Source organism: Diuraphis noxia, unplaced genomic scaffold (genome assembly GCF_037042655.1).
Source record: "Diuraphis noxia isolate RWA-SAM2 unplaced genomic scaffold, SU_Dnox_SAM2 contig0004, whole genome shotgun sequence".
NCBI classification, from domain to species: Eukaryota; Metazoa; Arthropoda; class Insecta; order Hemiptera; family Aphididae; genus Diuraphis; species Diuraphis noxia.
Genome location: NW_028301714.1, coordinates 32,009,342 through 32,024,196, shown reverse-complemented (window position 1 = coordinate 32,024,196; position 14,855 = coordinate 32,009,342). Strand labels below are relative to the sequence as shown.

At 25.4% G+C, this 14,855-nt stretch overlaps 1 protein-coding gene across 4 annotated transcripts in view; it reads left to right on the top strand.

The window, feature by feature from the left end:
- Positions 1-5,186: 5,186 nt before the first annotated feature.
- Positions 5,187-14,855, top strand: part of LOC107171498 (uncharacterized) — a 38,227-nt gene continuing 28,558 nt past the window's right edge. For 3 of the 4 annotated variants that reach the window (XR_016191676.1, XR_016191675.1, XR_016191674.1), the window contains exons 1-2: positions 5,187-5,239; positions 9,020-9,135. The gene's annotated coding sequence lies outside the window, so the exon portion shown is untranslated. The remainder of the gene's footprint in view (positions 5,240-9,019; positions 9,136-14,855) is intronic. The other variant, XM_089227483.1, reaches the window with a different exon arrangement.

Below are 14,855 nucleotides of genomic sequence, written 5' to 3'. Positions count from 1 at the left end.
TCTGTCGATTTGTACTTTATGCACTCCTAAACGACTGAACCGATTGCGACGAAATTTGTTTAAACCTATGGGCAGAAGATATGCTAAGTTAAAAAGTGATAGGCCCAACCACGGGGGGTGCTCAAAGAGACATTTTGAGATTTACGATGGAAATTTTTGTTTATTTATAAATTTTCGCTATTAGTGATGGTTATATATATGTATAGCTTATGATAAATAAAAGTTAAATAAAAGATCTGGTTGCTATGGTTAAATTATAAATTGCTTAAAATATATATTGATCTATAATTCATCTCATTGTACCTACATCATTGTCTCAACGAGTAGGTATGTACGATTATTATTATTATTATTATTATTATTTATTATTCATACAATCAATGTTTTTGTAAGTTTTTTTTTATATTATTTTGTTGCAAATATATTAATATAAATATTTCGAAACGAACGAGCGTTTTAAATACCGAAGCGTGCAATACATAGGTACATAAAATACACAAAGCAGCTTGGGCGCTCGGCGATTGTCGAGTTATTTTTTACTCATTATTTGTACGCCGTATCCCAGTCATAGAATATTAATAATAATTTTTGTAAATACTATTTAGTAAATACTATTTATTACCGTTTAAAATACTATTTACTAAAAAGGTATATGGTGATATACCTACCTTTATGCCGAGTAAAATCCAACAATTATTATTTATGTTTCACGCGTACATTTTATTCTAAACAGAAAGTTTTTATATTACTTCCACAAACCAAAAAAAAAAAAAAGCTTAAAATAGTTATAAACTATAAATAAATCGTATATTCGTGAAATATTGTAGAATTAATGTAAATTTTACTATTTATGAACTTGTGGACTATAGTTTGTAGTGTTTGTACGGTTCAGTTTGACATAATATGCGACAACCATTTATTGTTTTATTGTTAAATTATAGAAAATAGTTCGTTGTCTGGATTTGGACCAAGATTTGTTCCGATGTCATGGCTAATGTTTAGTTCTTCTCTTAGTTTTTCATATATTTTTCATTCTAAAAATATGTTTGATTGTGATTGTAATACACACGCTTGAAATATAGGTAGTTTTTTTCATAATTGATTTATTATAATAAATATTAATTGTTAATTTCGTATTCGGAGAAAATGTTTGCCCTGGAATATTAAAAACTAGCTGGCGCCTGACATAGTAGTACAGGGGTTTAAATATTTAATGCATACGCTATATAACTTTAAAAATCGGTAATCACGTTCATTTTAGTCAACATTTTTATTCAATAGTTTATAAAAAATATAATTTTGTGCTATATATATATATATATATATATATATATATATATAATGTGCTTCTAAAATTCAAACACCATCTTAATCGATAGTCAAATAAATAAATTTAAAAATATATAATTAAAATAATATCAAGGTACTTTATAAGTATATTGTTATACATTATTTCGGTATAGTTATCACATTTCATTATTTCAATGAACAAAATAGTTTAAACGGACATCGTTGATGTAAAAGTTGTATAATAATATATCTGTGGATTTATCTAATTGATTTAGTATAATATAATCTATGGCGATTGCCAAAGTCGTTGCAGAGACGCAGTCGATTAAAGATTTTAAAAAAATAATTAAAATAATACCAAGGTACATTATTTTGTTATACATAATTTTAATTTAAAGTTAGGCGTTATTTCGGTATAGTTATCTCATTTCATTATTGCCCGATGCCCTGTAATGAACAGATTTTATACAAGGGCATCGTTGATATAAAAGTAGTATTATAATATATACCTAGGTAGATACCTAGATATGGATTTCTCTTATTGATTTAGTACAATATAATCCATGGCGATTGTCAAAGTCGTTGCGGAGGACGCAGTCTATTAAAGATTCTAACATTTCAATTAGATAGCAAAGTAGACATGAACGAAAAACGTCCTGCTTTCCGTTTAATCTTTTTTTTTCATAAATCACATTATTTTTAGATTTCAATTCAGCAGTATCTGATGCGTTTCCATTTCAGCGTCGGAGTGCATACACGTCGCGGACTCTAACTAAGCCCAAAATAATTGATATTTAAGGTAAGTTTGTTTTAATACCAATTCTTTTGCGGCTTAATATTATAAAGGAATTGAGGTACCTACACGTTCGTACACTTTTACAATGGTGATGTTTACAAAGAGTTCTTCACCTATGTATTTGAAACTAAAAACTGCAATAGGTACTTTAAACATACTTTATATTCTGACTTTTTCAAATATAATAAAATATTCCCTTGAACTCAAAAAGTCAGACTTATTATGGTCTTTTACAATTTTTTAAGTAAATGCAAGACTGTCATATTTTGATATGTGGCTGTATTGCATACAGAAATTGATTTTCAGACATACCAAAATATGGCAGTATTGAATTTAAGCTATGTTTATTTTTGTGTCATATATCCAATTATGGCAGTATTGAACTTTAAATTATTAATGAATAATAAAATATTATTAACTGTTATTTTTTTGAAATTTGATTAAAATTGTTGTGTTATAATTTATAATTGTACAGGTAATATATATAAGGATGAAAATTAATCATTTAATAGTTATAGGTATGTAATCAATATCTTTAAAAATAATTTACTATAAAACACAAAATAAAAAATAAAATACTACTTGTCTTTAAGTAAATAAGCTTTTTTTTATGTATCAAAGTAACAAATAATATGACTAGTTAAAAAAAAATATTCTAAACTGATAATGACTATACAATTATCAACTGCTTTTGAACAACAAGAGTACAAGACTATAACTTTATGTACGAATTTGAATAATTTATTATTATTTTAATAATATAGGTAATACTTGTTTGAAATACATTGTAAAAAATAAAGTTACTCATTATAATTATCATGACCTTATGTTTAATAATATTTTGCTACCTATGGCTTTAAAAATAAATAAATAATAAGTCTAATTTATTATATAAATTAATCACCATCTTCATAGTTTTTTATTATTATTATTATTTTATTAGTATTTGTTATAAGTATTATGAATTTCAGATATTTTTAAGTTTTTATAAAAATGATAATAAGTAGGTATCTGGAATAAGTTTTGCTTTGCGCGATAAAATTAAATCTTTTTTATTTGTAAGATTCCAGGCTTTTCAATAAATGCAAATTTCATATGTAATGTATGTTTGATAATTTTATTTTTGAGTTTCTACTTTTCTTTAAAACTATAATTTCTTGATAATTTGCTTGCCCATTAGTTGTTTAAATTGTTGTAGAAACAATTTATCAGGGAATTCTTTTTTAATTTTAATTAATTTAATATCTCTCTATAAAACCATTTGACCGATGGTATTTTTATTAATGTTGTTACAAAAATCTTTACTATGACACCATTGACACCTTGTTCTAGTTAAAATGTCATCAAATTCTGATTTTAGACCTTTCTTATGTTGTTCCTGAGCTTTTATTTTCCTTCCAGTCCTTGTCTGCAATACTATCATCAAAATCTTCATTATCTAAATCTGTAAACAGAATACAAACTGTGTTATAACATAAAGTTCATATAAACACGAGATCAAGATAAAATTATTATTTACTATTAGAGTCAGTTATTTTACCACACTAAGTTTCCATTGGCACCTACTAGCTCAATGAAATTTTGTGAACTTTCATTTGATTTGTTTAAATGTGTTATTTCAATGGTAAATCGTCTGAAAAAATTTTATAATAATATAGCTTGTAAAAAATTGCAACTGTGTAGCTGCTAAGTACCTACTTACTGTTCTCATATTCATGTACTTATCACTGAAGGTGTAGTATTTAACCATACAATATTACTTTATTTGTAATATTAAATTCTACATTTTTAATAGCTGTTAATATTTTCATTGAACAATAACACAATTAAATTAAAATTAATGGTTGATAAGGTTTTGTACATTAGAAATTATCAGAAAATGATTAATAGAATGAATTACATTCGGTATTTATTAGGGTATATAATATTATAAAAAATATATACAATAAGCCAACAACTGACATAGATTAATATATTATTACCTATTTATACATTATATTTATAATTCATATTGCTTAAAAGTTAAACCATTTAAAATTAAGTTAAATTTTTACAGATTTATAGGTAAACAATTTTATAATTATTTTATATAGGTATATATTTTTTTTTTATTGAGCATATTCACATCGACAACAAAGGCCATTAGTTACACTTATTTATAATAATGATATAATATAATATGTAGGTACTGATACAATGGTAAGTTATTTAATTAGGATAAAACATTTTTTTTTTTTATATAAGATTGAACAATTTTGTTTTTCTTAAAAAATTAATTATGTCTAGGTTTTTTTCATAAATAGGTTATTTTATATTTTACGTAGATACCTAATTCAATAATTTATTAAAATTGCATTTATTATTTATTTTCTAAAAAAAACACAATATATCAAAAATTCATAAATAATAAATTGGAATAATATTTTTAAATTATCGAAGTAAAATAAATAAATATTAATACAAGTAATTATAATTAATCTTTACGTTATTAAAATAAAAACAAACCGGTAGGTATCCGAGTTTTAGTAGATAACTATTGTTGTGGTTAGTGAACTAGTGAAGAAATAATAAGATCTTGAATAAAATATTTAAAACATAAATAAACACATTATAACTAGGAAGGGAAAATAAAAATCAAACATTAATCGGATTATTTTAGATATATAATACCTGTAATGCATAAAATAAGCATGATCGTAATCAATAATCAAACAAAAATAGGCTAAGAAAAATAATATATTATATTATACTTTAAATTTTAAATTACAAATATTTTTTGGTTATTGTTATATCACATTTAATTATTTAAATGAACATTATTCATAAACGTAAACCTCCTTGGTAATAGAAGTTTTATTGAAATATTACATATCTTTGGATTTATCCTATTAGCGTAACATAATATAATCTGTGGCAATTGTCTTTTCAGAATTAGAAGTGGCAGTTGATTAAAGATTCTAAAATTATAATTTCAATTAGCACTAGATCAAACATGAACTAAAAATATTCTGTATTCCGTATAATTTTAATTTCATAATTAATAAAATTTTCAGACTTCAATTAAGTATCTGATGCGTTCTTACGTCGGTATCGGAGTGTACCCATACACGTCTCGGATTTCACCAAAACCCCGAAAAAGAGTCGATGTTTGAGGTAAGTTTATTTTCATATTTCAATCAGGCTTGAATCTTATGTTAGGCTTTAAATAAATATTTAACGTCACGAAAAATATATTCCCAAGTTCCAAGTATCGTAAACGCATATTTTATTTCTAATCGCGAAATTAAGAAATACGCAAGATCGATTAATATAAACGCGCTGTGTCATTTTTCGGGTTGCCAGACGTATAATAATTATAATTTTATAATAATAACCTAGGTGTGTGTGTAATCGACATTTTTCAATTATTGTTTAGTTAGTTAATTGTAATATCCGTTTTAACTGATAACTCCAGTCTCCAAAACTCATAAGGAGCAATTTTAATTCGTGCTTAAATGGTAATTTGTTCCAAATCCAACGTTAGAAGTTAAGAATTTAGAATAAAATATATTTTATTTTGATAAATTATGTATATTATAGATATTTACAGGAGTTATTATTTTCTTCAAAATTGTACAGTTATTATTTATTATGAAGTTGCGTAAGGTTAGGTAGGTAAATAACCAAACTCTAATTTATTGCAATCGAATTTTTATTCATTTTCTAAAACTCAATCTTTCAAAAATTAATATACGAGTAGAATAATAATAATAATATTCATGAATTCTTGAAATAAAATAAATAAACAAACTATAATACGCAATAATAATTAAAGTTTGTATAAAAAATTATTAAAATAAAAATAAATCGGTACTAGATAGTTTTAGTAGCCATACAGTAGGTATAATGTTTTTATAGCCATATAAAATTAATAAGTTCTTGAATAAAATAATCAAAACACATAATAACATTAAACGGATTGTTCAGCTATATATTATCTGTAATGATACAAAAAAAGCGGGTAAGTGGATGTCGCTCTGTTGTACATTAGGGGGTGGGGTGGACCTCTGACAAGGGTAGGTTAAATTTGAATACAATGATAGGTATCATTGTATACGAAAAACGATTCTGAACGGAGATGATTTGTCAGTCTAGGATATATATTATACAGTGAAACTTCCATATAACGAACTTCCATTTAACGAAATTTTCTGTTTAACGAAATATTTTTAAGAACTATGACCTTCATTGTTAATTACACGTAAATTTATCTCCAAATAATGAATTTGATGTTTCTATATAACCAAATAATTATTCGATAAAAACCAGTTTTTGTAAATGTTGTCACTATCAAATTGATAGTTTATGTCATAGTTCTAAAATTGTACATGAACAATGTACCCGACAAAGATAAGACACCGAAGGTAGGTAAGAAATGGTTTTAGACAAGAAGCAAATGTTCCCGATGAAATTTTTTTAAATCTTGACGATATAGAAACTTTTTACGAAAGAAAGACAATTTTCAAAAATAATAAGCAAACAAAACTTACTGATTATTTCTTTTAAATTATATTTAAGGTTAAAAATTAAATTAAACTGTAATATGATGTTTGATGTTGTTTTTACATACATACAATATACATAATAAAAAAATAATAAAAAAAAAGTTGAAAAAAATACGTAATTCTATTCAACGAATTCCTCAATATAACGAATTTTTTTTGCTGCTTATTCGACTTCGTTATATGGAAGTTTCACTGTATTTAAATATTGTCATATATTGTATTTTGAAACAAAGATTTTATTTTTCAATTAAGGCACATTTTGCATAAGGCAGGGTTAATCAATTTTTCCCAAAACATTGCATGTAGTTATCATAATTTATAATACCTTATATTATCATAGATATACATATACCTGGTTTGAGGATAAAACGTTATCATTACGCGATTTAATAAAAATTTAAAACTCTAACGCTCAAAACATTTTTCCTATAATGACGCATCAGATTTTCTCTATAGCTATTTGAAACAAAACTTATGGAAAGCTTAGTGTTAAATTTTATAACCTTAGAAATAAATACAAACAATATTATGAATTTTGAACTATAAAATAATTTGCAAATATTCATGGTTTTGACGAATTTTTGTTAATATTTGAAATTCAAATGCTAATAAAAATTCAATTTGAATTTCTGGAAGACATTTTTATTTTTTTTAAAGATTGACAAATTTGTAAGGAATCTTGTGTTAAATTTTCAAATCTTAGATTTAAAAAGAAAATTTTTATGAATTTCTAGCTTAAAACAACTTGCGAATTTTCGTGATTTTTACGTATTTTGTCAAAATTCAAAATTTGAATGCTTATAAAAAAAATTGTGACAATGAATTTATTTTTGTTTTTCAACTGCTATTGTAACAATATGTTAAGAGCCTTGTATTAAATTTCCAAGATTTTCTACCCAATAAATATATTTTTATCGATATTAATTTTAAAAAAACTAATAATGATCGAAAATTGCATATACCTATGAATAGTTCAACTTAAGTCAAAAAATTTTGAAAATTTCATGGTGGATAGAATATACATTTATAAACATTCGTTGAAAATTGCATGTATCAATGCCCAATGGTCATTTGTTTTAAAGTTACATCAAAAATCAAAATCGATTTTGACGAAAACTGATTATGCTTAAAATTTCCTAGTTTTCCCTTAATTTTTATTTTGTTTATGCCGATTATTTAGAAAAATATTAAGAATACTGTTGACCACCAAAGTGCCAACTCGATTCACTTTCTGATCGAATAAGGTACTGAAGTCAAAAATCGAATCACTTTTACTGCCCCAAAACGTGATGACAGACATAAAAAAAAATATTCATGGTTTTGACGAATTTTTGTCAATATTTGAACTTCAAATGTTAATAAAAAAAAATTGTGCCTAATAGGTATTCTTATAATTTTTTAATCACTATAAGAATAACCTATGAGAAACGTTGTATTAAAACTTCAAGTATTTTGATAGGGCCAAAAAAATTTTATCGACACTTCAAAAAAAAATTTTCAGTAAAATTGAAAATTGAAGTTGTCTATAAATATCTCAAAAAGTCAAAATATTTTGAAAATTAAATCATGTTAAGAAAATGCCAATCTAAATAACTGGTAAAATTTCAAGTATCTACGACTTATACTTTTTGAATGATAACAAATATTTAAAATCGTTTGAGGATAAATCGTTATCGTTACGCTTTTTCGTAAAAATTTAAAATTCAAACACACTTAAAATTGTTCCTATAATGATGCTTCGAGTTTTCTCTATAGCTACTTCGAAGGAAAACTTATGGAAAACTTAGTGTTGTATTTTTAATCCTATTAGTTATAAACACAAAAGATTTTATGATTTTTCAACTTTAACTTGTAATTTTCTTGTTTTCGACAGATTTCGTAAAAATTTGAACTATAAAAGCTTATAAAAAAAAATTGTGCCTATGTATACTTATAATTTTTTAATCACTATAAGGATAAATTGAAAATTTCAGTTGTCTATAAATAATTCAAAAAAAGTCAAAATTAAACTGTATATAGATATCACTAACTTAAACATTTGGTGAAAATTTCAAGTATTTACAGTGATTAGTTTTTGAATTACAACCATATAAAAAATCGATTTGGTCGAAAACTGGTTTTACGTAAAAGTTCACGTTTTTCTGTCACTTTTTTTTTGTTTTTCTCGATTTTTTTGAAAACTGTTGGAAAATGTTTACTTTTGACCTCTATAATGCACCAAGGATAGTCACTTTTACATCGGAAACCACCCCCAAAGTTTGAAATTGAAGCATTATTTCGACTAGTTATGCTGTACAAACACATAATTGTAAAATCAATACATCACTTCGTTCAGAATCTAAAATGAATAGGTCAGAAAATATTGTTGAATATTTTATTGAAATTTCAGAGATGGTATTCGTCAGTGAAGATTTGCCAACTAAATATCATATTCGTTGTGAAGCCTGTGCGAAATGTATTAACAATGTTTCGAAGATGAAATTGTATAGTAGATTCAGATATTGGGTAAGTAATTTTCTATTTTTCAGTAGGTTTATTTTTATTTTATTAATTTATTAATTGATCAGGGGATAGATTACTTGCAATTTTTAAATTATTTGTTTTGTAACTTGTAACCACTCGTATAACACTATTCAAGTTATCAATAAAATCGTGATAAAAATTAGGAAATTGGTCAGGTATAATATTTAAAAATTTTTTTTTAAATAATTTCCTCAATGATATTTAAATATTTTCACCAATTATCAGGTACGATGACCTGTAGGTACTATAGGGACTGGGAGTGTGAGAGTGGGGGCAGGAGAGGATTAAGAGATGAGAGAGAAAGAGAGAGAGAGATAGAGAGAGAGAGATAGTGAGAAGTAGTGTAGAGAGATGGTAGAGAAGCAGAAGAAAAAGGGTGAGAAAGAAAAGGAGGGATAGTAAGAGAGATAGATAGTGTGAGGTAAGGTTAGATTAGGTTAGGTTAGGTAAGGTAGGTACTATAGTGACTTGTAAAGAGAGGGCGAGAGAAGGATAGTGTGAGAGGGAGTGAGAGAGGTAGATAGGATGAAGGATAAGGAGATAAAGTGAACGAGAGGGTGCAAGTGTGAGAAAAACGGGTAGAGGGGGAATGTAAGACGAGTGAGTGTGAGAGAAATAGGTGAGGGAGATGGTGTAAAAGTGATAGGGTGTGAGAGAGGTAGTGTCAAAGGGAGATGATAAGGTTAGGTGGGGGAACAGAACAAAAAGCGAGAGAGAATTGTGAGAGGTTGTGAGAGACAGTGAGATAGGTGAAGGGGAGGGCGTGATAGTGATAGGAAGAAAGAGGGGTAGTGGCAGAGAGAGATGATTAGGTTTGGTTGGGGGAAGGGGGATAGTTAGGTAGAATAGTTATGTTAACAATTCTGAATATGTAGGAAAGGATCTTAAATTGCAAAGGTCACTCGACCCTTTGAGTGATACTACCAGGTTAGGTAAGGTTTACAACCTTCGACTTATGGGATAGAATAAAAAGAAAAGGTTGGTTAGGCCGATTAAGAGGATGTCAGTGGAATTTTTTTTCTCCAACTCATGCGCAATATATCAAATTTTTTGTTCACAATAATCTTAATAATTTCTAAAATTAGAGAAAAATTAACGGTTAGATTTTTATCTAGGGCATATCATAGGCTTATTATACTTTAATTATTAACTGAGTTATGAGTATTTTAAAGTATTCATAACTCGCTTCAAATATAGCCTATAAGATGCTCTAGGTATTAATCATAAGTATCTTAAAATTTTAAAAGAGGCCATTTCACTCTAATTTTAGAAATTATTATGATCATAGTGAACGTAATATTTGCTATGTTGTGCGTGGGTCAGAGAGAAAAAAAGAAATGCACTGACATCCTCTTAAGTGTTATCAAGTTAAAAAAGCTCTTGATTGTTGATTGTTTACGTTAGGTAAGGTTAGGTTAGGTTACCTAACAAAATATTTGTTAAAATATCACATCAATCTTTAAAATGACAAATTTTATTTTTATATACAAATTTACAATTTCATTAAACATATTATAGTTAATAGTCTTATTATGAAAAGTATTGTAATTCTCAAGAAAAAAAAAATATTAAAGTTATTGCTTGATAAGTAAAAACATTTAAATATTATAAATTCTCATTTTCAAAATATTCATCTTAGGACTTCAATTTCAAAATAAAATATTTGTATACTTTTGTTTAATATTACTTTACAATATTTTACTATGATAGTGATTAAAAAAATAAACTTGAAAGTAGGCGCATGATTGGAAGTAAAAGTTATAATTAATAACTGTAGAGCTAGGACTTTTATGTACTTACTAAAAATGCATTAAATATACGCAGTTAAATATACCTTAAAAAAATTACATTCTTCTATTACACTATAAAAATTAAATATTTTATGCATTTATCATATGTTTATATATATATATACCGTGTGTCCCACAAAACAGGGTAGGTACACTTTATCACTCATTACCCTTTAATTATACCCTGTAATCAATCTTAAATTCCTATATGACTTAAAATTCTTTTAACTCATATATTTTAGTGGTATCCATACAACTTGGTTTTGTTGTTTTTGTGATTGGCGTAACTTCTACTTTTTGTTTCCCATGAGTATTTATTTTTTTTTGAAAATTTGTTTGTTTAATTTGTGCCCTTATTTTACTATTTGTGGAATTTCATTCCTTATTTCGTTTAGTTCCTTTAATAATTTTTATATGTTGTAAGGCATGCTTTTTTTTGGTATTAGTATAATATCTATTGGAAAATAAGGTTCAAAATCATGCATTAGGAAAAAAAATGGTATAATATGTTGTGCATTGTTGATAAAATAATATGTTATTTATTATGACAAATTGTCGTGATTTCCTTAATATATTTTTATTTATATTTTCTTAATCGCTTTTGTTGTAAATTCAAAATTGATCTTTGGAATTTGATGGATTTATGTCGTACATTCGTACTTAATTAAGTGATTTGTCGATTCCAATGTTTTTATCGTTTTAATCGTTTGTATTTATGTTATTGTATTATAGCCCGTCTGATACTCTGTTTTCTTTACCATTTTTATGTGTTATATCAAAGGTCATATATCAATATCTTATAGTTCGATATTATTTTTGAAAAAGAAACATTAGTTTGATATTATTGAAAAAATTATTTTGCCCATGATTATGAACACTTATGTTAAGTAAACTTTGTTGTTTGTTTCTGTTATTTGATCATTGTTGTTATTTCTGGACATTTATTTTTTTATCATTATTTATTTTCTTTTGTATTTAAATCAGAATTATTTGTATTATAATAGTTAATAATTAATTATTTATTATTAGTCAATGTTTGGACTATATATTTTTATTTTATTTGAATCTAAACGTCTCTGTGTTTAATTCTTTTATAAAAAATGTGTTAATATTCTTTGGATTATATTTTATTTATTATTAGTCATCATTTGGACTATAATATAGTTATAATATATTTTTATTTTATTTGAATCTAAACTTCTCTGTGTTCATTTTTTTTTATAAAAAATGTATTAATCTTCTTTGGATCATATTTTATTTATTATTAGTCATCATTTGGACTATATAATATATTTTTATTTTATTTGAATCTAAACATCTCTGTGTTTAATTCTTTTATTAAAATTGTATTAATCTTCTTTGGATTATATATTATTTATTATTAGTCGTCGTTTGGACTATAACTCTAATTTTATTTGAATCTAAACATTTCTGTGTATAAATCTTTTAAAACAAATTTGTTAATCTTCTTTGGATTATATTTTATTTATTATTATTCAACGCTTTGACTATAATTTTAATTTTATTTGATATTATATTAATATATTTATTTGATCTTTATTTATTATTAGTCATCATTTGGACTATAATAAAGTTATAATATATTTTTATTTTATTTAAATCTAAACATCTCTGTGTTTAATTCATTTATAAAAAATATTTTAATTTTCTTTGGATTATATTTTATTTATTATTAGTCATCATTTGGACTATAATATAGTTATAATATATTTTTTTTTTTACTTGAATCTAAACAACTCTGTGTGATTATTTATATTTTATTTTTACATCTTAGTTTTTTGGTTTGGTCTCCAGTAAATTTGGGTTTTTTTATAGTGTACAATGGAATTATTTATTTTTTAAATTATTGAAAATTAAATTTTTTTTTTTTGTAGTCCAACATGCTAGATTGGTATGATCAGATGAGCCCTTCCTTGTATGAGAATTTCATGAATTCATGATATCCAAAAATGATATTTAAAATAGGGATTTCCATTTAAAAAGAATGAAGAAATACATGACTTAAAATAATTTTAAGTGGTATAGGAATTTATGATTGATTTGTCTAGTTTGATGTCCACCAAACAGAATTGAAAGATATTTACAGGTTAATGAGCAATAAAGTGTAGGTACCCTGTTATTTGAGACACATGATATATTGTATATATTAAAAAAAAAAATTAAAGTGCTAGTAAAAATTTCATTTTTCTTTCATATTTAATATAATTATATTTTGATCCATAAAAATATTTACCTAAGTGCTTGATTTTCGATAAACTATCAAAAATGCACTAAAAACATTTAGAATTTTATCACATAAGTTTTTAAATATGCTGTGTACTAACCTAGAAATAAGCATACAATAAAGCTTACAAAAAAGAAAAAATATATAAAATGCATAAAAAGTCTTTGCTCTAGAAAACATAAAACGTTTTAAAATAAAAATTTGAAATAGTAATTTGTCCAAATAAAAGAAAAACAACTTTTGAAGGTTATTAAGAGTTAAAAGAATTTCATTATGAAATTGAAAGCAATTAATATTACTAGTTTTTTTAAATTAATCCAAATCTCTAATGCTGGAAAGAAGAAATTAGATCTGCTGATAGGTAATATTTCTGAGAAATACAATCAATTTTAAAGTATTATTTTAGTTGAGTGTTGGAATCTATACTAGTGTTAATCGTATACTTTTTCGACTAGTCTAATGGAATTTTTAAATTTAAGATTTTAGAAATTAAAAAAAAATTTTCTTGTTCACGTATGTATGTATTATCTAGGTATTCAATATTTTAAGTGACATACGTGTTGTTGTTATTATTAGCTATAAAAATAAAAAAACATTCTTAAACTTGATGAAAAATAGACTTACATGTACTAATTATCTCATATAATAGATATGGTTTCTACATGTTAGAAAAGTAAATTTTGGACCTAAAGGTCAACACATCGACTGTCGTCGCTAGCTCCCGGATGGGCAACCACCTGGGTTCTTAGTGACAAATCCTCGTCTTATTTACATGTGTTTAAAATCAAACAGTAAAATCAGGTTATGCAGTTGATATCTTGAAAACAAAAAAATTGCCTCTGGCCTGGTATATGCACTGCACACTAGTCGTATACTGTATTTTGGGGTATGGTGTGGCGCGGTGGTTTGCCGTGGTCAAACATCGCCTGGCGTCACTAGCTCCTGGATGGGTGACCACCTGGGTTCTTAGTGACGAATCCTTACCCCACATACTCACGTGTTTCTAAACAAACACACGCAATATGGATATATAATTGCCGAAGGATTTGTTTAAAATAAAATCGTATATTATGTAATAATAAAAATAATAAGAAACCAATTGTACATTGTTTAAGTCTATATGAGATATTATACTTTATACTATAATTATTTAATAATAATAATTAACAATAAGTATGTAATTTAAGATATTTTAGATGATTAAATTTTCTACTAGACACTTGATCTTTGTCACAAAAAATGTACTGACAGTTGACACTGTGATGTAAAGATTACCAATCACACAGCAAAATGTTATGTTGAAATATAAAATAATAATATTTTACTATAGAAAAGATTGTGTAAACATTTTTAAAGATAGTTTCATTTAAAAAATATTCAAAATCGTAATAATTCAATTTCTGGTGTCTATGGTCGTTTTTATTAGGTACCATATAAAAATAAAAATAAAATTACCATTATGGTACTACCCAACGTTTTTGGGCCCACAAAAGCATGATAACTTTAATTTTAGTGTGTCGGAAGGGGAAATAATTTAGATATTACACCATTTATGTAATAATATTACAAAAGTTGTTTTGCTTTAATAAGGATGTCGCACTCTCATTCTCTTCAACAGGACTTTTGTAAGTCGGAGACAATACAAACTCATAAATCTTTAATAATTA